The sequence below is a fragment of the Chiroxiphia lanceolata genome, chromosome 3, assembly GCF_009829145.1.
Source record: "Chiroxiphia lanceolata isolate bChiLan1 chromosome 3, bChiLan1.pri, whole genome shotgun sequence".
NCBI classification, from domain to species: domain Eukaryota; kingdom Metazoa; phylum Chordata; class Aves; order Passeriformes; family Pipridae; genus Chiroxiphia; species Chiroxiphia lanceolata.
Genome location: NC_045639.1, coordinates 30088500 through 30112584, shown reverse-complemented (window position 1 = coordinate 30112584; position 24085 = coordinate 30088500). Strand labels below are relative to the sequence as shown.

General features: G+C 40.6%; 1 protein-coding gene across 4 annotated transcripts in view; it reads left to right on the top strand.

Annotated features, from left to right (window-relative positions):
* The window catches only part of DAAM2 (dishevelled associated activator of morphogenesis 2), a 202283-nt gene that overhangs the window by 35228 nt on the left and 142970 nt on the right, over window positions 1-24085 (top strand). Inside the window, exon 1 of one of the 4 annotated variants that reach the window (XM_032681446.1) lies at window positions 10102-10116. The exons of the other annotated variants lie outside the window; for them this stretch is intronic. The gene's annotated coding sequence lies outside the window, so the exon portion shown is untranslated. Of the gene's footprint in view, window positions 1-10101; window positions 10117-24085 lie in introns of those variants that run through there. 4 annotated transcript variants of the gene reach the window in all.

Sequence of the window (24085 nt, the reverse complement as noted above, 5' to 3'; positions counted from 1 at the left end):
GGAGGAGAGGAGGGAGAGCCAAAACAAAAGATCTGTTTCCTATATTAGAGAAAATGGTAGGTAGTAGGTAAGCATAGCAGATGGCGTGAGAGTAGTGTGACTTATGTTCAGATCTATCACCTTAAGGTGAATATGGTGGTTCTGAGCTCTTCTGAAGTTGGTGTCTCTATTTTTCTGTATATATTGAGCTATTTTTGATTACCAAAGAAATTTCTCATCTGCATTTTTTCATGAATTGTTTCAAGAGCACTTTTTCATCTATACCCTGTTTTTTTGTCTCTGCTGCTCCTGCAGCTAAGAGGTATGCACACACAGATAGGACAGCTTGCTGTATCCTGCACTCCTTGTATTGCCCCACTGCTGGGAGTTTACCAAATAAGATAACTCAGAAATCCTTCTGGAATGAAGATACTCAGGACTGGTGCAAAGGAATACTTAGGACTTGTTTGCTGATCACTAACTCAAAATAATTGCTGTTCCTCTCCTCCAACAGATCTATTTAAACAGCCTTAATAATTCATCGCATGAGGTGCTTATGCTCCAATGACCATAATTAAATATATTAAGTATATTTAAAATTGACTTTGATTGTATTCAAAGAAGCAGAACCAGTCTCTTTCTTTTCTCTTCCATCCTAATGAACTTCAGCAGGAAGAGTCTTAAGTTTACAGGTAACAAATGTATCTAGTCAGTGTCAGCATAGACTGAGTAGAGCTGGCTGGAGATGTCCTGTGCCTAGGAGATTTTTAGGCATCCAGTATACTCCTCTGTTTTACAACAAGCCTGTGTAGTCACTTATTGGTTCTTTGTTAATTTATAAAATAGAGATGGTAATGATTGGCCCTACTTTAGTTAAAAAATAGACCGGTTGAAAATCTTTCCCTTTTTGACTCTATTCTTATACTCTGATTGCCTTTTGTGATAGTCTCCCAAGATGAAGGAGAAGTTACATTAATTGTAATATACCTATACCTCCATTCTCTCATTGAAATTATGTGGCAGAATTGGGAGAGGATGCCTGACTGGACTCCCTGTATCCAGGCACTCCTCCCATGGAGGTAACCCAAGTATTGTGCAGCTCCAATGGTTCCATTTCAGAAGGCACAGTGAGGACTCTGAGCCCTGAGTGCAGGCAATTGGTGCTGAAGGAGTTCTTGGGACACTGAAAAAGAGGAGAGTGAGTATGCTGTTGGTGCTTGGTCAGTACTTGCAAGGACTCGGGAGGCTGAAGTTCAGCCATACACCAAAATGTGGCTTCCTGGGGCATCTAATAAAAAAAAAAATCAATAAACAGTCCCTTACTGTTCTGTTGTTTTGGCTCCTCACTTGTTGCACAGAAACTGAAGAAGAGTCATGACAAGCAAAGGTTGCTCTCTGAGTTCTGCTGGTAATTCTCATTAGAGCTCTTTGGTCAGGATTAGTTCTACTTTCTCCCTCTGGAATCCTGGGGAGAAGGTTCATACTGGACAGGCAGAGCTAGAAATAAATGTGCTTTTAAAAGGCCATATAATGTCCATAGAAGGAAACGGCTGCATTCAGCTTATAGGAATGACAAAATTCTTTGCTATTACCTTCCACCCACCCACACCTCCCTGGCAAATGTGATATTGGATACATTTAACAGGTTCAAATTTTGAGGGCCTGATGATGAGCATTCCTGCTACGTTTTCTTTAATTCCTGAGTAAATGTATACATATGTGATACCCTGAGTGTACTGTGCATGGTACTGTAAGCTTTGCCTGCAAATGCAGCTCAGTTGTTTGTCTGATAGTATAGTTGCCATTCATTCAGAAGGCCAAAGCAAATGACCAAAATGACCCTTTTCCAATGGGGCACTTCAAGGAAGAAACAGACTGGGCACTGATCTCTTCTCTCTGGTAACCAATGACAGGACCCCAGAGAGGTTTAAGTTACATATCAGGAAAAGGTTTTTCTTGGGTTCTGGAACAGGCTCCCCAGGGAAGTGGTCACAGCAGCAAGCCTGTCTGAGTTCAAGACGCATTTGGACAACACTCTCAGGCACATGGCGTGATTCTTGGGGTATGCTGCTGTGTGGGACCAGAAGTTGGACTTTGATGATCCTAGTGGGTCCTTCCAACTCAGGAGATTCTATGATTCTGAGAAAAGACATACCTGAAAGCTCCTAGGTGTATGGCAGCACTAATTCTGTTTTGAAAAGTAATGTAGTAGCTGGTTGCAGTGATATGAGGAAGAAGGGAAAGCCTGGTCTTAGCAGAAAATAAATACTTTTTAATTAAAGAGGTTGCCATATAATGATAGCATTCTGTTGTGTTTATTTTTGTTTGGGGGTTTGTTTACTTATTTTTTTACCATCTAGCTCTTTATACATAACCTGAACGTAGCCTGAGCAAGAACCTGATGGTTTGTTTAAAAGAACAGCATCTCCATTCACCAAATCAAGATGTAGTGCTTTAAATTGAAAGGCTAGTTAAGTTGTCAAAAGACAGTAATATGAAAGTTTCAGTGCTAAAGAGCCTTTCAGTTACAAAGATGTTTTTAGTAGCACTGTTTTTAGACTAGGTTGGGGGTTTTTTACCTCTCTGATATTAGCAGTTTAGAGTCCACGTGATTTTTGTCCTTATTCTGAATAAGGACCTTCTGCTAAATGATTTTGTCCATGCCCTTCTTGTTATCTTACCCCATTGTGTGTTTGAGATATAGTCATGGGAGCTTTTTGCACAGCTGACTGCTCGGTCACTTCTGACGTGCTTCCTGGTGACAACACCAAAGGCGTTCAATGTTTGTAAAAGGTAGGATTGCCCTTGACTTGTGGGCAGCAGTCAATGCCAAGTGTGGAGTCAGAATGGCCACACCTGTTATCAGGTATGGAGACAGGAAAAATCTCATAGTGGATCTTATGCAGGACTATATTTAATGTGTGCTGTATAAAGACTACGCCTCTGAAACAATTGAATTACACAGTTAGGTGGGAAATAGACTGGATCTATTCATGGTGGCGAAGGACAGAGTCGGCTGTCAAACAAAGCTAGCCAAAATCTGACTCTACTGATATGCTTTAGAGCTTTGCTCTGACTATTTGTTATGCAAGACAGAAATTTAGCTGTTTCAAAATTATTCACTCCTTAATCAATTATGTATGGGGTGGGAAAACCCTCACTACAGGCCAGGTGCCCACCAAAGCTAATCTGTCACTCTCCTCAGCTGCATAGGGGAGAGAAAATACAATGAAAGGCTTATGGATTGAGACAAGAACAGGGAGGGATCACTCAACAATTACCATCATGGGCAAAACAGACTCAGCTTGGAGAAATTAGTTTAATTTATTACCAATCAATCAGAGTAGGATAATGAGAACTAAACCCAAATCCTAAAAACACCCTCTCCCCATCTCTCCCTTCTTCCCAGGCTTATTTCTACTCTCAGTTTCTCTACTTTCTTCCTGCAAGTAGCACAGGGGAACATTCATCACACGTTGTCTCTGCCACTCCTTTCTCCTTAGGGGAAGGACTCCTCATACTCTTCCCCTACTCCAGTCTGTGGTTCCACACATGGGAGGCAGTTCTCATGAACTTTCCCAGTGTGTGTCCTTCCCATGGGTTCTTCATGAACTGCTCTAGCATGAGTCCCCTGTGGGGTCACAGGTCCCGCCAGCAAACCTGTTCCAGTGTGGGCTTCTCTCTCCATGGGTCTAGAGGTCTTGTGAGGATCCTGCTCCAGCGTGGGCTTCTCACATGTTTACAGGCTCCTTTGCTCTGGCATGGGGTCCTCCAGGGGCAGCAGGTGAATATTTACTCTACCATTACCCTCCACAGGCTGCAGGTGGATATATCTGCTCCCCTGTGGACCTCCATGGACTACAGAGGAACAGCCTGCCTCACCGTGGTCTTCACCACAGGAACCTTTGATCCTGCACCTGGAGCACTTCCTCCCCCACTGCCTTTGGTGTCTTCATAGCTGTTTCTCTCCCATATTCTCACTCCTCTCTCCAGCTGAAGTTGCTATTTCGCAGTTTTTTTCCTCTTCTCCAATATGTTATCCCAGAGGCACTACCACGATTGCTGATGGGCTCAGCCTTGGCCAGCAGCGAGTCTGACTCGGAGCCAGCTGGCATTGGTTCTGTCAGGCATAGGGGAAACTTCTGGCAGCTTCTCACAGAAGCTGCCACTGTAGTGCCACCCTCCCCAGTCTGTGCTACCAAAACCTTGCCATGCAAACTCCATACAGAGTCTGACATTCAGACCTTGTTTTTGCTTGAAAATATTTCTACAAGGAACCTTCAGCTTGCTATATGTGCTTAATGTAGAAGATAGAGATCAGGAACATACATAGACAGCACTGTTAGGTTATGTAACTGGCTTTAACCTGGGTACTATTCTGACTCTTCTTGTGAAATAGCAATATTCGTATTTCTAGAAATGAACATGTTGTCATCTGAACACTGTGCAGATGGGTACAATTTCCTTAATTAAGTTCTCTCACAATCAGCATGTAGTTCTGCCTCTGATCTTCTTTTACTCATTACTAAGTCTTAATTTGTACAGAGTTTCCTTTTTAAGTGGTTTTAAATGGAGCTCAGCTTTCCTGAGGCAGGCTTCAGTGCCACTTTCTGGGCAGTGCTTACTGGGTCTTTTCTTTATCAACACTAACTATACCCTGCCCAACCTGTCTGAACATAGTCCAGTTCTGGGTGTGTTCTGTAACTAGAGAAGTGAAAAATGATGGCACTTTATCCTTTCTTACAAATGAGTTAATATCTCTTAGTGGCATCTTTGGCCCCAGTCTGGGAAAAAAACAAAACTAAACTATCTTATCCCAGTTCTTTTGAACAGCCCAAAAGCAGCTCTTCTTCCTTCCCTCTTGTTTTAACTTCAAACATAATTATAATTTAATTATGAACACATTCTCTTATGCAGACAGAGATAATGATGAGTATCTGGTGGTACTCCAGTCTTACCTTTCCAATGGAACTTGCAGAAGAAACTATGCACTACTGCACTCTTCAGTCCTTCTTCAGGAGTATAACAGAGGGCCTTGGGAATCCTGGCTTGCTGACTCTGTATTTGGCTTTGGGATGACGTAGGAGGGAATATGGCTTAACAGTTAGACCAGAGGATGAGTGATTTGGATTTCTGGTTCACTGAGTATATCCTCTGTGTTTGTCTGTGTGGTGTGGAATAGCAGTGTGTGATTCTGAAGACTGACTTGCTGCCTAACTTTGAATCACTTATCTATTCTGGGTGGGATCCAGATCTCATCAGAGTTAGTGCCAGCACTCTTATTTTGGCTTCTCTGAAAGTCTATACTCTCTCAGTCCATGAGACTGATTTCTATGTAGTCATCTTTTTGGGGGCTAATTTTTTATCAGTCAGTCATATTTGCCCTACGTGTTGCAGATGCATGTGATATTTTCCAAAATTTGACAGTCTGTTAACATTTTTCTCTGAGTCTCCTCTTTCTCTCCCTGCAAGAGTGGGTAGACTTAAACTGGTGGACTCCATTGAATTAGGGAGTTTCTAGAATGAGAGAAATATAATACAGTAAGAAAAATGGTGAATTATTTTGAAAGCTCCCTTCCTAATTAAAAGAGTTGAAAATCATTGCTCACATTCTTTTTGTGAAGATTCTTTGTTTAGGTTAGAAGATTCAAATTGTTCTATGGAAAACTTCCACTCATCCTTCCTTTTATATTGGGTGGATGCACATGCATGTATGCACACACAGAGATACACAAGCTCTCCCTTCTTACAGTTCATGTACAATTTCCTCACGTCTTCACATCACGCTGTACAGGAATGTTTGTTTCCTACCTTTTTCTGCCCAACTTAGCTACAACTTAGACATCTTAGTTGTCCAAAATGAAATTTTTAGGGTAGTCAAAATGTACTCTTCGATTCTTGATACCTTTTAGCAAAAAAAATCAGAAAAGCTTCCATAAACCCCAGATGTTTCGGTGTTACTTTTTCTTCCTTCACTTTTTTTTTATTTTTGCGTCTGTCAGCATCTACCAGGTTGATGGAATTGGTGCACAGAGGATGTAGGGGTGACCCAGATGACTTTTCACTTCTCAGTTGGCTTCATATATTCTCATTTCCATGGATTTAAGTTTCATTTAAAGTGTCCTCACCTTCTCTGTTGCTTCCAGAAACCTTGAACTAAATTTTTCCCTTGTCATGTCACAGATATTGTCTTGCCTCTGTGGCATTTTTGTCTTAAGCTACACTCCACTGAAGTTTCACAGGCATCAAATTCTTTGCCAAGTAGTGGGAGAAGGCTTTTTAAGAGCTCTGCCTCTGAACAGTACCACAGCCTTCCCAGATTGCTGGGCTTGTCTGAATTTTACAGCCTTAAAATTCAAATTCATCTCATGCACTTTTTTTCCCATAGGCTGTTATTTCTTGAGTTCCATATTTATCTGGTACTGAATGACTCTTTCTGTCGTTGCCTTATGGTTTGTCTTCTGTCTCATTCTTTCAGCTATCTATTCTTTTCAAGGGTTGTCTTTCATTTGAACTTGAACAGCTACTGATTTTGCTTTTCCACATTTAATAATCTGATTGGGACCTCTTGAAGTGTTTGTTCTCTGAGAATTTTTGGCTCTGGTTAGTCTTCCTTTATCACCTGTCTTCTTTTTTTTCTGCGTTTTACATTTTTCCCAGATTATGCTTATCTGTGTGTGTATTCAGGCCTCCTGTCTGAACCTTTCATGTAGAGGAATAGTGTAAATGGTATAGCTTTGCCAGAAGTCCATTCTTCCACAGCAAGAAAATAACCCTTCACATATCCACCTCAGTGGATGAATTTGCAAAGCTTGATGTTTTAAACAGGCACTTGCTCTAGTGAACCTCATAACATCAAAAGTAAGCTTACTCTCGGCTATTGACTTTAAACTCTGAAGTTCTTTACAACCAGTTGATTTGGTGACATAGCAGGTCTCTGTGAAATGATATTACTGCCATTGGATAGAGGCAACACCAGTTGATTCTGTGCCATGACAGGTATGGTACTGAACACCTTACAGTTTGCTTTTCTTCCATCTCTAACCATTAGCATGAATGTTAGCTGATGCTGAAAGGAAGTTATGGAAAGCAACAGCAACTTACCAGTGTAGTATTTTTGCACCACTGTTTAGAACAGGAAATGCATGATGCACACAGACAGACCTGAGCTAACTTTAGTCTGGAAAACTAAGAGGTCAGTGGTAGCAAACCTGAGGTTTCTTGAACTTGAAAATATGTTAGCCACTTATATAAGTACCCTGACTTCTATGCAGGCTTTATATAGCTTTTGCAAAAGGCTCTGCTGTGATCTCTCAGTGCTGTTTTACACAAGAAACCTAAATTAAAGTTAGAAGGCCATGACTTAATGTGCCGCAGTCAGACCTTTTGTTAAAGCTAGAAATAATCATAGTTTCTCTTATAGCAACTGGATTTAAAAATATCTTACTTTCATATGTCTGTCTTTATATTTCTTCATTTTTCCTCTGCAGGAAAAGTCTCTTGTTCTTCTTATACCTCAGTTCCTCTGTGTGCCTGTATCTGTGCACCTTTTTGTGCACCTTGAAGCTTCAGAGATGTGAAGGTGTGTGGCCCATTGTGTCACAACCACTTTGCATTAGCCACATTAGCATTTCCCAACAGGGACCCCTTCCTCTAGTGACTCCAGCTATCTCAGCTTCTCTGTTGACAGAACAGGAAATGCATGGAGGAGAGTTGGAAGTAAGTCACTAGAGCAGAGCAAAGGGGGGTTCTGCGTAAGCTTTAGTGGTCTAGACTTAAAGATTGGCAATTGGAAAGCAAAAGATGACAGAACCAGTCTGTTTCTCTCCAGATGGACAGTTAAAAATCATGGTAATATAGATACTATTGTCTGGCAAGCAGAGAATCCAAAATCAATAGTGATAAAGCTGAAAGAGCATGGACATGAGCACAGATGTAAATGCCCAACCAGTCCTATTGTCACTGTGAAGTAACTTTGGTGTTACCACTGGACAGATGTTACACTGAAACCCTAACAATGGTAAAAAATCAACTGCATATCTTCTTTGGCAATCCTTGGTCCATGTGGATAGTTCTTCAGGAAGTAGAATCTACTATGCAGTCAGCTGGATGTCAGACTTCAAATGGTTTAACCAAGTCTGCAGTTGAGTGGTCATATACTGATGAAACAGCCCAGAATGAAAGGGACCTTGAAAAATCATCTGATCCAACCTTTTATGGGAAATGAAGCCTAGATGAGATTACCTAGCTCCCTGTCCAATTGCATCTTGAAAACCTTCAGTGATGGGGACTCTACCACATCCCTGTGGAGGTTGTTGCTATGATTAATTGTTCTCACAGTAAAAAAATTCTTTCTTATATCATGATGAACTGTCGCAGTCTGAAGGGGGGCAGGACACGAGGAAGGGTGCAAGCAAAGTTCTTTATTCAGATGTGCGCCCGATTCTTATCCATCCCGCCAGGGAAAGGGGCAGAACATAGGGTGGGGTATCAGGCAGACAAACGGGGGAGCAAATCAGAATAGGGCACAGGCAAAAGGGGGAGGAGTGGGGGAAGCAGGGAGCAGGCAAAAAGTCCTGCCAATCACCTCACACTTCTCTCCATGCCGGGAACTGTTCCCATCCTGAATCGTGTTCCCTCACAATGAACAGGTCTTTTCTTTGTATTTAATGTCTGATTCTGGTAAACTTTTAAGGATGATCCTGTGTGGATTTTTCCTTTCCTAAAAATGCCTTTCACTTTTTCCAGACTTTTTGATGGTAAGAAGCTGCAGTTTTTCTCCTCCTGTTCTCCTCTCTTCTGTCCCCCATGGTAGCAAAGATCATGAACAGCATATAACTGAACTGAGTGAAAATAGAAAAGTTTTACAGTGCACATTTCTTTTCCTTAGACAGTGAAGGGTACTTATGGAACTGGATGGTCTGCAAACATTCGCTTGATTTTTAAACCTGGTGGCTTTATGCAGGACTTTAGATTCTTGGGTATTTTGTTATGTTGTTTGTCCATGATTCTTGCAGTGCTTTATCAGAAATAGTGAAAATTTTGACCATCACCTTTACATTGTGCCTCTAAACACAAAGGCCATAAGAAAAAGCTACATTTGCTTTACATTTTTCGTAGTAATAACATACTAATTATTTTTTTTTTTTAATATGACTTTCATATCTTCTCCACGGCAGCTGCTCCAAAGCTGCTATCCTCTGTAGAAGTAAGATGGAAGTGATGTCATGGCAGAGAGACTGCCATTAAAAATAGCATGACCCAGGGACCATTTGTCTTCTCCTGTGGCATCTGATCTTGAAAACTTGTCTGAATTACTGTAGTCCAAAGGCTTCAGAATAAAAGGGAGTTGTGCTCTTTTCACTAGGCTTTGCTTAGAGGACAAAGCAAATGAAAGTGCTGCTTGTGTGACTGAGACCAATGCAGCAAGCTGGAAAATCTGATAAAACTGTTCCTGTATTTGGACTTGCTCTCAATCCCTTGATAATATATTCTTTTCCTCTCTGTACATGTGGCTAAATGTGTTCAGGAAAGAATATCTGTCATTAGTTTTGCACTTCTATCTGAACATTTTCTGGCACTTTAACCCTAATTATGAAACAAGAGTTTTGAATAACAGATCTGCAAGATTGGCATAGATATTATTTGGTGCATTTTGTTTCTCAGTGTTTTAAGCCATGCATATTGTTTCTTTCTGTTTTCAGTCTAAGCCCAAAAAACTCACCAAAACTAACCAATCCACCAAAACTGTGTGGCTGGAAACAGATTAATGAATAACTATCATCCTTTGACAATGAGGCTTTGTAGCTTCAGAGAACCCTTTCCAGCTCCCTCAGGCCATGCCAGTCTAATGTTATGGTCTAATGTTATGCTTGCCAGCCCAGGGGCTTAAGTTGTATCAATATTTGCTAGTGGTAGGTTTCTGTAACATTTTATTTCTGCTGGGAGTTTCTTGCCTCTTCAGAGTTGATAGAGATGACCAAGGCATTGTCTCTTCTCTCTGCAGAGTATTTGTTAGCTGGAATAATTTCTTCTCACTACAAAGCAAAACCAGCTTTTAATTCTCTGCTTGGAATTCCAGTGGTGCCTGCTGAAAAATGCTTTAATGCCTGAGGCTCTTGTCATTCTGTTAAAATGGTGAGCGGGTTAAAAGTTGGAGGGAGAAGATATAGATCCTATGACACAGCTTTGGATAACTGGAGAAGATAGGTTCTGTGGTTTTAGGGTCATTGAAAATCTTAGATTGGTAGCAGCAATCAGCAGGCAGAGTAGCTGTTCACATTTCCGATCCTTTGTGTCATTAGATGGTCTAGAATGCTTTAAAAAATAATTGTCTATGAATGAAGATAGATCACAGAAAAGCACTGTTTGGGTTCCACTTGAAGTACCCAGTGGATTAAAAGTGTAGAGAAGCCATCCAAGACCCACAGTGTCATTTCAAAGCCTCAGTTGATGCCGTCATATACAGTGAAAGGTACATAATTCTCCTCTGTGTCTATCAGAAATTACTGGATTGCATTATGAATGCCAGAAGTCCCAGGTTATTAATACAGTGCAGAAACACTGGATAAGAGCCTGCAGAAACCTCTGTCTTCTTCCGCAGTCGTCAAATGACCTCACTGTGGTTTTGACTCTGCTGGTGTTCACAGGAACACAGATTCCCACAGATTCCCAAGATTTCTCTTGGAGGATGGTTGTCCTGCGATTAAAGTGTCTACATATCTTTCAGGGTCTTGGTCTTTATGATTTAAGCCAATTTTGGTAAACTTTCTACTATTCCTTCTTTAAAAAAAAAAAAAAAAAAAGAAAAAGAAAAAAAACCCTAGAGCTGTTCCTGGAATATACTATGACTTCATATCGGCATGAGGTGCCAACATGCACATGGAATGGAAGAGTAGCAAGAAAAATGGCTTTTGCAACTTGGGTGGTATTTTCTGCATGAGAAATATCACTCTTTTCTGACTGCCAAGTTATTGCACTCAGGCTCCAAATCTGTTTTGTATACAAAGTAGAGGTAAGAATTGCATGTGTGTGAACTTGTGTTTCTGCCTTCATCGTGCCTGATTAACATGTGAGTATGTGAATAAGCGTGCAATCACACTTCTGTCCTGGGATGCATGAACACATGCTCATGCTCCTCATCATGGATCTGCAAGCTTCCTAGCAGGATGCTGTGCATGCATGTCATTGTATAAACCCACAACCACATCCAACTCTCTCTTTCTCTAAACAGTGGGAACAGACAGTTTTTATTTTGAGCAAAAATCATGTATCTGGGACCTTAAACATACTTTGATGTTTTCGCTGTTTTTAAAAATCCTTACTCAGCTGCTGTGCTGTGAAATGTGGCTCTGTGAGAACCTCCTGACTGTGAAATATGAGGGGTTTTTTTTTTGTTGGGTTTGTATTTTTTTTTTTTTTTGCTGGTCAGCAGTGGGATTTTGTGACCTCCAGCCTATATCTGTACAGTACATCTTGTATGTGTGCATTAGTGAGACAGCACAGTGCCTCCAGGAAATGCATTCTTTTGCAGTGGGCCATATGGGTAGCTTTGCATTTTTATGATGAAGATGGGAAGATAAAGTTTGTTGCATACTCTTTTTCCTTTCTTAAAACTTACTGTGTTTTGTCCCTGCACGTAGTTGAGGCATCCTAAAAGCGTACCTGAGATAAAGCAGAGTTTAGCCCCTTAATGAGAATTTGCAACAGACTACTAGATTTAAAAAAAAAAAAAAAAAAATAAAAAGACTAGTTTTTAAGTCTTTGCTGTTGCAAAAAAAAAATAAAATTAGTTAATAGTAAACATACCAGCCTAACCCCAACAGGTAGGAAGCTGAAGTAGTTTTCAACCATATCAAGACAGGACTAAAGCAAATATAATAAAAAACTTATCCAAGTGCATGCAGTCACTCATCCTATGTTTCTGGCACGCGGAGTTCCTAGGACATCAACGTGAATATTAGAGGCTTCTATTGCTTCAGATGAAGGAGTAACTTGGCTATTACTTCTTCCTACTCAAACAAATACAGGTGCAGGAAGGAGAGAAATGTTCACATACTAAGCCATTATGTTTCAATAGGAAATGGGGAATTTATGTGGAAACCTGGAGAGTCTTCCTCAGTTCAGAGAAAGTAATTAGTACTGTAATGGTGTAGAAGGCTGTTTCTGGATTGTATCTTACAGATATTACCAACTGTTGCTTAAAGATAGACAAAAAGATTACTCCATAGCAGATGATAGAGGATCGTGCTATGCCAACTTTGAGAGGAAAAAATCTGAGTTCTTTGCTGCTGCTTCTAAAATTGTCTTGACTGACAACCGGTTGCCCACCTTAAGCATACATCTATGTAATTTGTAGGCCATTTTGTTCTCTGATCATTATTTCAGCTCCATTTCATCCTCCTTTCTTCAAATATATTCCCTGTAGAGGAACTGCTGCCCCCAAACTAACAACTGGGCTGTCAGTCTCCCACCTAAATTTGACTGTGAGTAAGAAGTAAATAAAAACCTTTTATTTCAGTATCCTTGCTCTCCCATCCATGTTCCAAATGGTATTTTGCTGTCTTTCTCCTTACAAGGGCAATGCTTAAATCTATCTCTAGCTACTGGGAAAAGTGAGCTTTCTGTGGCTTCATTTTCTTTTCTCTCTTTCTCTTGTTCTCTTGTTCTCTCTCTCTTTCTTTCCCCTTTTTCTTTTTCCAGTTGTATAAAGGGAATATTTTCAAACCATGCATGAAGTGAACACAGAAAACCAGAACTCATAGTTCTCCAGGACATCCCTGTTTTCCTCATTGAGAGATTTTATTACAGTTGATAATCCAGGACATTTCTCGATGTATTCACGAGTTACTTGTACAGCCAAGTACAATGTTCTTCTCTGTGTTTTCTTTAACCCCTCCCTGGTTCCATTTTACCTTTTTTTCCTTCTGACTGTGGTGGGGCCCAGTATTTCAGGACCTTGCATTGGCAGCAACTTCAACAGAAATCAATATTAAATTGGTATAGAAACAGCAAGGTTAGAAAGTCCTGTTACAGTAGCAAAATGTAGCAGTTTAACAACCGTGCCAAGAGGGACCAAGTAATCATTTCAACTGGAATATTGTCTTTAATTTAAGCCAGTGCATACTCCCCTGCATTCCTTGCACAAGTTACTTGCCAGTTACAAGGGTAACTGTCCCTGCTCTCAGCTTCTGGTCAACTTACATCATGAAGAACAATGGCTTTGGCAAGGAAAATAGAAAAGCGTTATGCTGAGGAAAGGGTGTACTAAATTTCATGGTGTTACATCCTCGTCATCCTATACAAATCACACTGTTTAAGATTGCCATATTTCATACTTATTGGTATAGGTAGTGTTTCTTCTCCATGTGCTGGAGCCATTCAACATAGTTCCAGTCTAAGGAAAACATTTTCCTTCTCTACTAATTTTTTTTCTTTTTTCTTTTTCTTTCCCTCCCGCCAGATTGGAGAGGGCATGTTCTTCCTGACTCCTGTCCAGGGTGCTCTAACATCCTGAAGGTTACAAATACCGTTTTTCATAGACTTTTTTTGCTAGTTGCATTGTCTGTCTTATATCTCTAGGTATTCTTCTTTTCCATGGTATGCCACAGCACATACAGGAATTCTCTGGCCTTGGAAATAATTATCTACAGTGGAGATCACAAACAGTTCATATCATGCACAGTGGAGGAGCCTACTTGATGTTTCTGAGAGAACTCATTACTAAGTGAAACTTATGGGATTTGGGAGAGCAGTACCATAGTTCTTAGTTTTGTTCAAAAGCAAATTAGAGGAAGGGACTGTATCTTTCTCAGAACATTGAATAGGGTTTATGATCAGCCTGGAAATGAAAACAATCACCTGAACAAGTCAAAAGGAAAGTGGTGTTGATGGGAACAAAATAATGACATCAATAAAAATTACTGGCAATTGTACCTGGTAGTTGAGTCTTGATGACTGTAGGCAAATTTTGGTAAAGCTCTTGGCTGTTTTACACCTTGCATCCCACTGGAGACCAAGGGCACCTTTGAAATACTAAGTAAATCCTGTTGAAGCCAGACATGTTTGTCCTTCTGTAAGTGAGCAAAGAATTTGGCCAGAGGCATCAAACTTGTAGCTATTTCTTAGCTTTGTGGTAGTGTAGATGTTTTCTGGTTACCTCAGTCACAAATACTTACTAGACTAGGAGGAACATTGTATTTGAGCAAGATTCCTAAATGTTTCCTCTTCAACACTATCTGATCAACTGCAGTTTGGTAATCTACCAGTGGACTGGATCTACCAGTGGATCTTTGCTAAGCTGCAGAAAGAATTCTTGTAGTGAAACCTGTATCCTGCAGAATTAAGGTTGGATTACATTTACGCAAAGGCGGAAGACCTTTAGAGGCATTGAAGTACAGTGAATTTTGTTGTAGTCTGATGGGTTTGTGTGTTGGTTTTTTGTCATTTTTTGTCTCTGTAGCTCTTCAAACACTGCTTTGTATAGGAGTAGTTTTACGATTTCTAATTCTCTTTCTTTATCTGTGAAATAGGGAAAGAGAACTCCTTTAAGCCATGACCTGAGACTAAATTCACTGATATTAGTAAAGCGTTTAGTGATCCTTGGGTAAGGAGGGTCAAGGAGTAAACTTGATCCAGAATTTGAATGGTCATCAAACATGAATTGACGAAGTGTCTTTGGGTGTTAAGAGACATCTCCTGGCCTTTTGTAAATGGGAGTTAGAAAAAAAATAAATGACACCATGCAGTGACAAGTCTGTTTCCACCTGTATGAGAGAGAGTGAAAAAGAAGTTGTTAGGTGATATGCAGTTTGTGTTCTGCAAGAAGTTGTCTTTGATGATCATAATGGTCCATTCTGACCTTCATCTTACAAGAGTATCTTTCCATCAGGTGCTGGGTAATGTGGGCTGTGCATTTATCCATAAAACATGCAGTTTAGGGCTGAATTTGTGTGTGAAACAAATCATCACCTGAACCCTAAGGAGAACAACACTTGCAGGAGGCTTTAGTCTAGGTTTGAGGAAGGAGAATGGCGTCTAATGCAGAAGGGGGAAGTACAGGCATTTTTCTGTACCTGGCTTTTCCCTACCATCTTTTTTAAAGTGTTTATTTTCCTGGAATGGATGACCTCATGGCATAAATCCCTTTGTGTATAGATATTGTAACCAATAAGTAGCAGTGCTAATCTTGTTTAGTGAACTCAGTGTCTAGTATTTTGTATTAATTGAGATTGTTCATCCCATTATCCATTTTTTCATTCTGTTACCATTCTGGGTGGTCCAGTATTAGCAGTGTTTTTGGAAGGTGTTGCTGTGAAAATGTGATCATAATCAATGGGTTCAAAGGCAAACTCACCTCTGAGGTGAACGACGATGTAATTAAGAATGCAGAGCAACCATAGGAGAATATCTTTAAAGTCAGAGAATTTTTGATGTTTTCTCTGGGCCTGATGCCTGGCCGTAGAAGATGTTGCCAATGCAGATTTGACTATTATTCTTCATAGCTAAGCCCCAGTGAGGAGCTGATGGAAAAGTTACCACTGCTCCAAGGAACTTTCAGAGTAAACAAGCTGAGGATCTGATACAGAATTTGTGGGAACAGTACTGGCTTAAGAAGCAAAAGCAGGACTGGAGTTGTCTTTTATGCAAGAGATGTTAACACTGTTTTACCACTTGGAGGGGAAAAGGTCTAGTGTTTTACGATCCTTGTCCAAGTGAGATGTCAGGCTGGAGAAGGCATTATTGGGATTTCCCCAAACACTTCTTATCTAAGAAGACTGTCCTGGTGCATAACTGTTCCAACACACTGCTTTGGTGGAATGGAGGGTTTAGCTCCAATGTAAACACTTGCTGGTTTCCAGTTTCTTGGGAAAAATGTTTTTAATTCAGTACTGAATTGCAATTTACCCCTAAGTTCAGTAGAAAGGTGGAAGTGAATATTGTGCCAGCCTCATTCCACATGGCTGCAGGCCTGATGGCAGACACACCACAGTGGATCCCTACTGTATATCCTCAAACATACAGCCCTGTCTCTGACTGTAGAAGCCAGGGACAAATGAATCCTGAGTAGTCTGGCTCTGGAATGTGCAAAAGGGCATCCAAGCATAAGCATATCTTCCTACAGGGATAGACTCAAGATATAATGTTGCCCCTGCTCTCTCTGCATGTTCTTTTGAAAGAATGTCCTCCCATCAGGCAAAGATGGTGGTCAGGGATGACAGGATACAGGAAAGCAGTGAGGCTTTCTGCTTGTCTTTGATCTGTACCTGTTCTGCTAGTGACATTGTGTATGTGCTCTGTGCCTGCCTGGTAGTTTTAGGATGTCTGCAACAATGAGCTTTTGAATTGTTTCTGTCCCTGTCAATAGTAGTCAATCCAGAATTTCAGTGGTTAACATGAAAGCATATGAAAGGCAATGAACTGTAATTCTTCAACTTGCACTCCTGCAGAAGAATCCACCAGAAGAGTGTGTGTAGGGTGGCTAGAAAGTAATTAAATAAGGAATATTTATTATTGAAAACTTAAAGAAATACAAGAAAGGGCACCAGATAATGTTTCTGCTAACACTTGCTGAACAACAGTGAATCCAGCTGCAGCTTTGTTAACACCATCTACCATTGCATTTTAAGAAATGAAAGAGTCCTGAACTACCGTAGCTGTTCCAGCACATATAATCTAACTCAGAGGAAAAAAAAGTTCTTGTTTACTCAGTCAGTGCATGGACCTCTGGTGCACCTACCTTTGCCTCGTCTCTACTCTTGTACCATCGTTTAGTGCTGGTTTTGGACAGATTATTCTATTCGCTTTTCTCTTTTGCAAAATCTCAGTTCATAAAACAAACTGAAGAATGTTAACAAGGATGCTTCTCTGACAGCTGTGTGATATGCTGCTATCTTGCATGTGAGGAATATGCACAGAGTTCTCCAAAGTTTGTGTAGACACAATCCATGTGCTTTGTGAAGACATAAAGGAATAATGTTGCAAGCCTCACTTTCCATGAAAAGTAGGATCTAAGTCCGAGCATAACTCCTGCTTTGCTGGCTTTATGCTCCTCTCATGCCTTACATTCTCATAAGAGCTAAGGAGTTCTTAAATAGAAATTTTGATCTAAGCAATTCTGGGTTAGCACTAAAGGAGCTGTAGACTGAGAAGAGAGGGAGGCAAATGTGTAGTAGTATGGAAAAACACATTTTGGTTATTACCCATTGTGTTTGTTTTGTAATTGGGCCAGAATAACAATGGGTTTGTTCTGGGATATCCTCTGTTCAGACCCAGACAAACATGGCACTAATCAGAAAACACAAGTAGGTGTTCTGTGTGGTATATAAAAATGCTTTAAAGTCACTCTTCTATTTGCTTTTCATGAATCTAGGAATCACAAAATTTTTCCCTTCCATTTTACAGAAAGTTGGGGTTGGATAATCCAGGGTTACTTGTTTAGGCAGCTGGAGAGAAGTGCACGTGTCTTTGGCACATGCATGTAAGATGTATCTTACAATGCTGCTGGCCACGGAAATTTCTGTGGGTAAATAAGATTTCTGTGTCAAGGGCTGTCCATATGGCCCCTTTCATCAGCACTAATTCCACTTAGATTAACTGCACAGCACGAATATGGGTCAAAGCCTGGATTGTTGGGAGAATGAGTTCCTGCTTGCAAATTGCTTCCCGCAGAAGTACTTGTTGGCAGCTGAGATCATAATGCTCACACTCCTCACAATAACCTACTTTGAGATGTATTTAGAGAGGGGTCTTGGCAGTCTGCTTGCTGCTTTTTCATACAAAGTGCAGGCCTTGGTTTGTAATCCCCCTCAGCACATCAAGGCAATAGCTGCTGGGCTGTCATCTTCTGACTTTATCTAGCACAAGGCAAAGCATCTTCATTTGGACCAGCAATACCAACCACTTTGGGTAACATTTTTCCCCTCAGCCTTTAGCAAGAGGAGAGGAACTACTCTTTGAAATACTGCCTAATTTTTTATAGAACTAAGCCTAGTGAATTGTTCCTGTGAACACTGTGCTCTGATTGCAAAGGGTGAAAGGAAACCGAGAGCCATGGGGAAGAAGAGAAGGAACAGATCTCATGGTGTCCCTGGCTCACATGAGTCCACGGTTCCACTGAAAGTTGCTTCTTGCTATTCTTTCTCCTTTGTCTACTCTACTGGTGGCATAGGTCCTGCATTGCAGTCAGTCATTCCTAAATCTGATTGTCTCCTATTATGACAGGATGCCTTATGGGGGAATTATAAAACTTACCCATAAACAGCCTGCTTCATAACGTGGATCAGAGCTACCATGTGAATAAACTTCGTTTGTTGTTTGTCTGAAGTGATCTTCAGAACCCAATTCCTATTGATACATTGCTAAGTTTTTCCGAAATTCACTCATACTGTTCAGAAAGAGAAATGCTTTTGACCCAGACCTGGAGATGCTTTAAGCACAGGCTGTCCTAAGCACTTAAGAGGTATAGGTTAGAGGCTAGAACCTGCCCACACTGCAGTGAGTACAGACGTAAGATTATTTCAATGCCACTAGCCTTCCCATGTTTGTCACTACTCTCTTCCCTTCTGCTCTGGATAGACAAACTGTTGACAATTGACTAGGAAATAAGTCATCACAACACAGAGTTGTATTGAAAGAAAACTTTCCCTTTAGATGCTGATGATGGGACTGCAAGGACTCAGGAAAAAGGCATAGTTTCTATGTGAAGAGGCTTACAGTTTGGTTAGGAGATTTACATGCCTATTTTTCTAGTGCTAATACTGCAGTAGAGACATAGGGGACCCAGTGAAAGTTTATTCACTGGAGCTAAGGGCCTTGTGGACACAAAAACAAGGCCAGTGTTTGCTTCTTGCCTCTGCTACTGACTTGAATTTTGGCAACTTTTGCAATCACATTCTGCTTGCATGTATAGTGCCCCCCTTATCCACCACTGTAGACTAAAAACATAACGTATTTAACAAGTATCTTAAAATTAAAGTGGACAGAGCAAAGGTGAATGCAGTTTTGAGTAGATGGTGAATCCCTCACCTTTTTCTGTTTTCATGGTCTTATGAAATGGTCTGCCATCCATTTAGTAACACAAGGCAGGATGTTCACTATGGAAGTGCACAGCCTTCAATGTGCATCTTATCTCCTAAGCAGTGCAGACAGAAGTCAATATACCTGAGGAATTTTTATTTAATTATTTTAGTACATGCATAAATTAGGACAGATGCTTTTGGTGCACACAGTCATGCTTGCAAAGGTGTTCCTGGCAGTTGTGAGAAATTTGGTGTAGAGAGTTGTTCTAAATTTCTGAATGGTTTGCATGGCCTAGAAGATGAGTCGTCTAATAAAATAATGTATTTCCTATACATGGTTGTAAAACACATTGAGATCATTAAATAACAAATATTTTGGGGCTAGATTTGTTTTGCTTTCTTTGTGAGAGTGTACTTTTTTGGAAGCCTTCTATGGCTGTTTTGAGACCACCGTACTACGAACTTTCTTCAGTATTTTCCCATCTCTTTTTCTTCTAAATGCAGGGAGCACAAAATATTCTTTTGGCATTTGAGCTGCAGTTATTTTGAGTGGCTCCAAACAGAGGGAAATGTGTTTCTGCGGTAGTTACTGCAGAGAAAGAATTTTGCTGAAATGTTTCTCCCCCACCGCCCTTTAGTGGCTGCAGAAAAGAAGCCAGTGTTTGAGGCCCCAGCTCCGTGCATCTGCTGGATCAGTTTAGGCCAATTTTCCCCCTCCCCCTTCCCCTTTTTCCATTAGCAAACTAGATATAAAACAGAAGCCATTGGATAAATAGGAAAAATGTGTAGCAGAGGAAGCCCTTGTGATTAGGGAGCTGTTAACCAGTTATTTCATGTCCGGCTTTCAGTGTATTTATAAAAATGATGCTATTCAGTGACACGTCAAATTACTATAAATGGTATTGGCTCAGTTGCTTTCTCATGAAAGCCAACTTGCAATTTATTTTTAACTTGGGCCCACTGATTATTTTTAAAGTTAGTGTAGTATTTGTTAAAGATGCTAAAGTGGCAGGCAAAGCGTGGGCAATATATATCAAATTTGCTCACAACCTGTCTTGGCAGTGCACTCCAGAGTCCTGTGGAAGCACATTAGGAGTGAGCAGCATGGTCAGTGCCTGTCCATTTGTTGCTTGGCTGTTCTGGGGAGATGGCTGATGGATGTGATTTGTGGCAGCTGCAGACCTTGGTTTTGTGATGTGGAAGCTTGTCCATTAGGAGCTGGCCCAAGACCCACTAAACTCCTCCTCCCTCTCTTTTTTTCCACTAATCACCAGCAGCCATCACATCATTACATGCATTCATAATGTCCTTGTTGAGACTTCACTGTGTGCACATGGTTTAAATCAACAGCTTCCCAAATAGGGGGAGCAAAAGTACTAGAACTCCCTACCTGCCTCCAACAATGTGCTTGCAAACTTCAGGGACGGGGAGAAAGAAAAATACAGCTCATGGAAAAGTGCCAGGAGGTTCTGAGTCTACAATTCACACTATGCTTTGGACAAAGAGGTGAGTTTTGCAGCATGGTCTAAATGTGGTGAGGCTTAGGCTTCCATACAATTCTTCTTGATCAAATTTCACAGAATGGAAAATGTTCTGCGTGGCACTGTGGTACCTGAGGCAGGTTCTCAAAGTGGTTGTCATATTAAGGCATCTGTCCAGTCTAGTTGACTTGATGAATAGTGGCTAATAACTGCTACCTAGAAGTGTGGAAGGAGACGATTTCAAGCCTGGAACATGGGTCTTATCTCCCTTGCTTTATTTAGATAGATTGCAGCTATCATCACACTCACTACAGTTTCCAAATAGTCTTCAGGGCCATCAATCTTAGTAAATGAAACATCTGTGGGACTAAAGCATTATACAAAACTGTCTTAAAGACAGCTCTAGCCTGGTTTGCAACTTGAAGATGACAATCTTACACAAGTGTTAGGGAGCCACTTCCATGCTAATTCAATCCCAAAGAGCAAGCATTCTCCAGCAGCACAGTCTTCTGGTTTCCAGTTATATTCCCTCAAGGATCAGTACCTGTACAGTAACTCTTCTGTGCATGAAATGGCAACACTTGAAATCTAGATTGAACAGGCAACTCAACAAAATATCGTCGGGCAGAGGTTTTTTGCACTGGGTCAGATAGAGTATACAAACTAGGTATATCTTTCATTTCTTTGTTGTCTCTGATTCTGAGAGATCCAGTACATCATAGAAAGCGTTGCTCTCAGATCCTTCAGCCTGTCCTTGGTAGCCATCCAACTTGTGTGTTTTGAGAGATCCTTCTTCATAATATTTACATTTAATATTCTGATTGGAATGGAGAAGACAGCATTTGTTTGTACATTACTGGGGTGAGAAACAGAGAGTTTTTAGTCATACTGCAAAACAGCCTTTTTGCTAACAGGCTGTTTTCTAGTCTGGAAATTTTATAACCTACTTAAATAAAAATAAATATCTCTTGGCTGAGATTTAACAGCAGATCCATTTGTGCTTCTGATTATTCAAGTATTGCTACTTAAATAGGTGAAATATAATTAAGAATAATTGAAATTAATTTATTAATTTTGACTCATCTTTAGTTTTACTGCTACCATAGTTGACAGCAGAATTTAGTCCTTACAACCATTTAACCAGGAAATGGCTTTTCCTTATCTGTCTCTTAATTTCATCATCTGGCAGATAGAGGGATGATTTTGTTGCTTTGAAATTCTGTTTGATAAAGAAATAAAATGCTTTTTTTGTGATCCAGTACCCCTTTCCTGCTTGTTGTGTTTATTTGCTTACTTGTTAATTCCCTTGTTTAGTAACTTTGCGATTGTAAAGACCCTTCCAGTATGTGCTTGCATGGACTGACTCACTAGAAGGCATCCTCTGGTAGGTAATGGAACTATAAGTAAGAGGAAATAAGATAAAGTAAAAAGACCATACTTGGTTCAGCATTCTGGTCACAGCCCAGCATGGTTGCGCTGGAATCCTGCTGATGGAATGTCCTGACATTATGGTGTTTATTTCCACCACAGCCCTGAAATGTAAACAGGACATCGTTGGATGCTAATCCAGGGGACCGGAAATGACTTGAGAATCCTGGACTCTTGGGCTATTGGTAGAACACAGGGAAGTAGATTTTACAGGAAGACTGGCATATAGTACTAGCAGTGCACTGGATCACACGTCAGAGGGAGTGTTTTCAGGAAGGGTATCTGACATATGTTTGTGGGAAGGAACAAAACATAGCACTAGTGTCAAAAGAAGTGCATCAAAATATGCAGAAACTTGCAGGAAAATTGGCATGTTAGGATGCTCTGTGCATCCCGTACTAATGGGATGAAAGATAGAGAGCTTGCCTTGAACTTGAAATATAGGCAGAGTAAGTGGCAGGTTATCATTGTAGGAATTATTTTCCTCTGTACCTTATAATGCAAAGGTGAATTCACCTGAGGAACACGAAAACAGAAGAGAGGTGACTATGTGGAATCTTTTGCACCAGCCCTAAAGCCTGGAGGGCATGGATGGGAAGTAGCACAGTCAGGGAAATGTTGGTTTAAGTGTTTTAATGCACTGGAAAGCTGCCTGTGCTTTTCTTAGGCAGCCCTAAATAAATGAATGGGTGTTGAACTTCCAGTCATAGTTCCCTCTCCCATGAAATGGAAATGGGCACATACAACTTGCATAGGTTGGTGCCTGTGCTGTGTTTGGGGAAGAGGGAGATGAGCCACGGCAAAGCTATCACCCTGTGCTGTGGGGCACTTGAGACCCACATTGTTGGAAAGAGGGTTGCACCCCACTTTTATCCTTTTAGAAGACCTTGACTCTTGCGAGGACCAGCTGTTAGTGCCTCCTCTGTAGCACCCCCAATAGCAGCGAAGACAGAACTGTGTTGTAATGAATATAAATGGAGTTCTTTATTGAAGTTGCTAAATGCATACAGACCCTGTAATTCACGCTGGCTCTCTAGCTTCCAGGCTGGCTGCCTGCTGCCTGATGTTGCCACACAAGGTCTCCCTAAGTCTTGCTCTGGCGTCTGTAGCAACAAAAGGGCTGGCTAAAGAGAAAATGATTTAATCAAGTTTTCTGTGCTGTGAGTATTGTTCACTGTTTTTTGCAGTAACTCTTCACACACTCTGCTGGATGCATTTTGCAGCAAGGCATAATTTTGTGGTAGGCATCTTCTGGCTGTTTTCACAAGCATGTTGCTGGCACGCTTGCCAGTGTTGATAACTTTTGAGCGAAGTGCTTTAAATTGAGCCTCTGCTATGCTGCTCGGGCTGGGCTTCCATCCGGATCTGAAATTTGAAATTTATTACTTGGAACTGGCTTTTAAATGTGAAACTGACACCAGTTTCTTATTACTTACCAAGTCCTGAGGGCAGAGTAACATTCCTGACTCTGCTGTAGGTGTTAATGATTTCATCAACTCAAGAAGCACAGAGCCCTGAACTTTGCTCTTGGCAGCTAGTAAAGAAAGGAAACTGACTTTCAAATATTTTGTTTTTAAAGTTGTTGTGGGGTTGGTTTTTTTTTTAATTATGTTTACATTAGCAAACTGGAATTTGTTGGACACACTTTTTTTTTTTTTTTTGTTGACTACTTAGTTCTTAGAAATCAAATTGATAGTAAAGCCTTATTAGGCTGCTGGAACTGGTCTTGCCAAGCACCTCTGAAATTGCAAAAGAGTAAGAATCTGTGAGTGGGCCTGCTGTGGGTGCAGGCCTGAGAGTTTCATTTACTTGGTATGTTTTCTATGCCTCGAAATAATCAGAGAGGATGCTATTATGCAGATTTTTTTCTATATTGCTTTCAGTTGCATGCAAATAGCTCAAAAGCTTTCTTCAAATCTGGAGAGATTCCAGGATGTGGTTTTTTGTTTTGTTTTTAGAATAGTTTCTGTCTTATATTGTGCAGGAAGATGGCATTGTGAGCAAGGATGAGGATTTTAAATCTAAATTAACTATCATTACTCTGGGTTCTGATGCTTACTTGCTGAATGATCTTAAGCAGACCATCATTCTCTTCATACCTGCATTGTGATATCCTTGTATCTTGCCAGGTTGCCATGAGACATAACTACTTCTGTTTTAAACTTGACGAACTCGTTT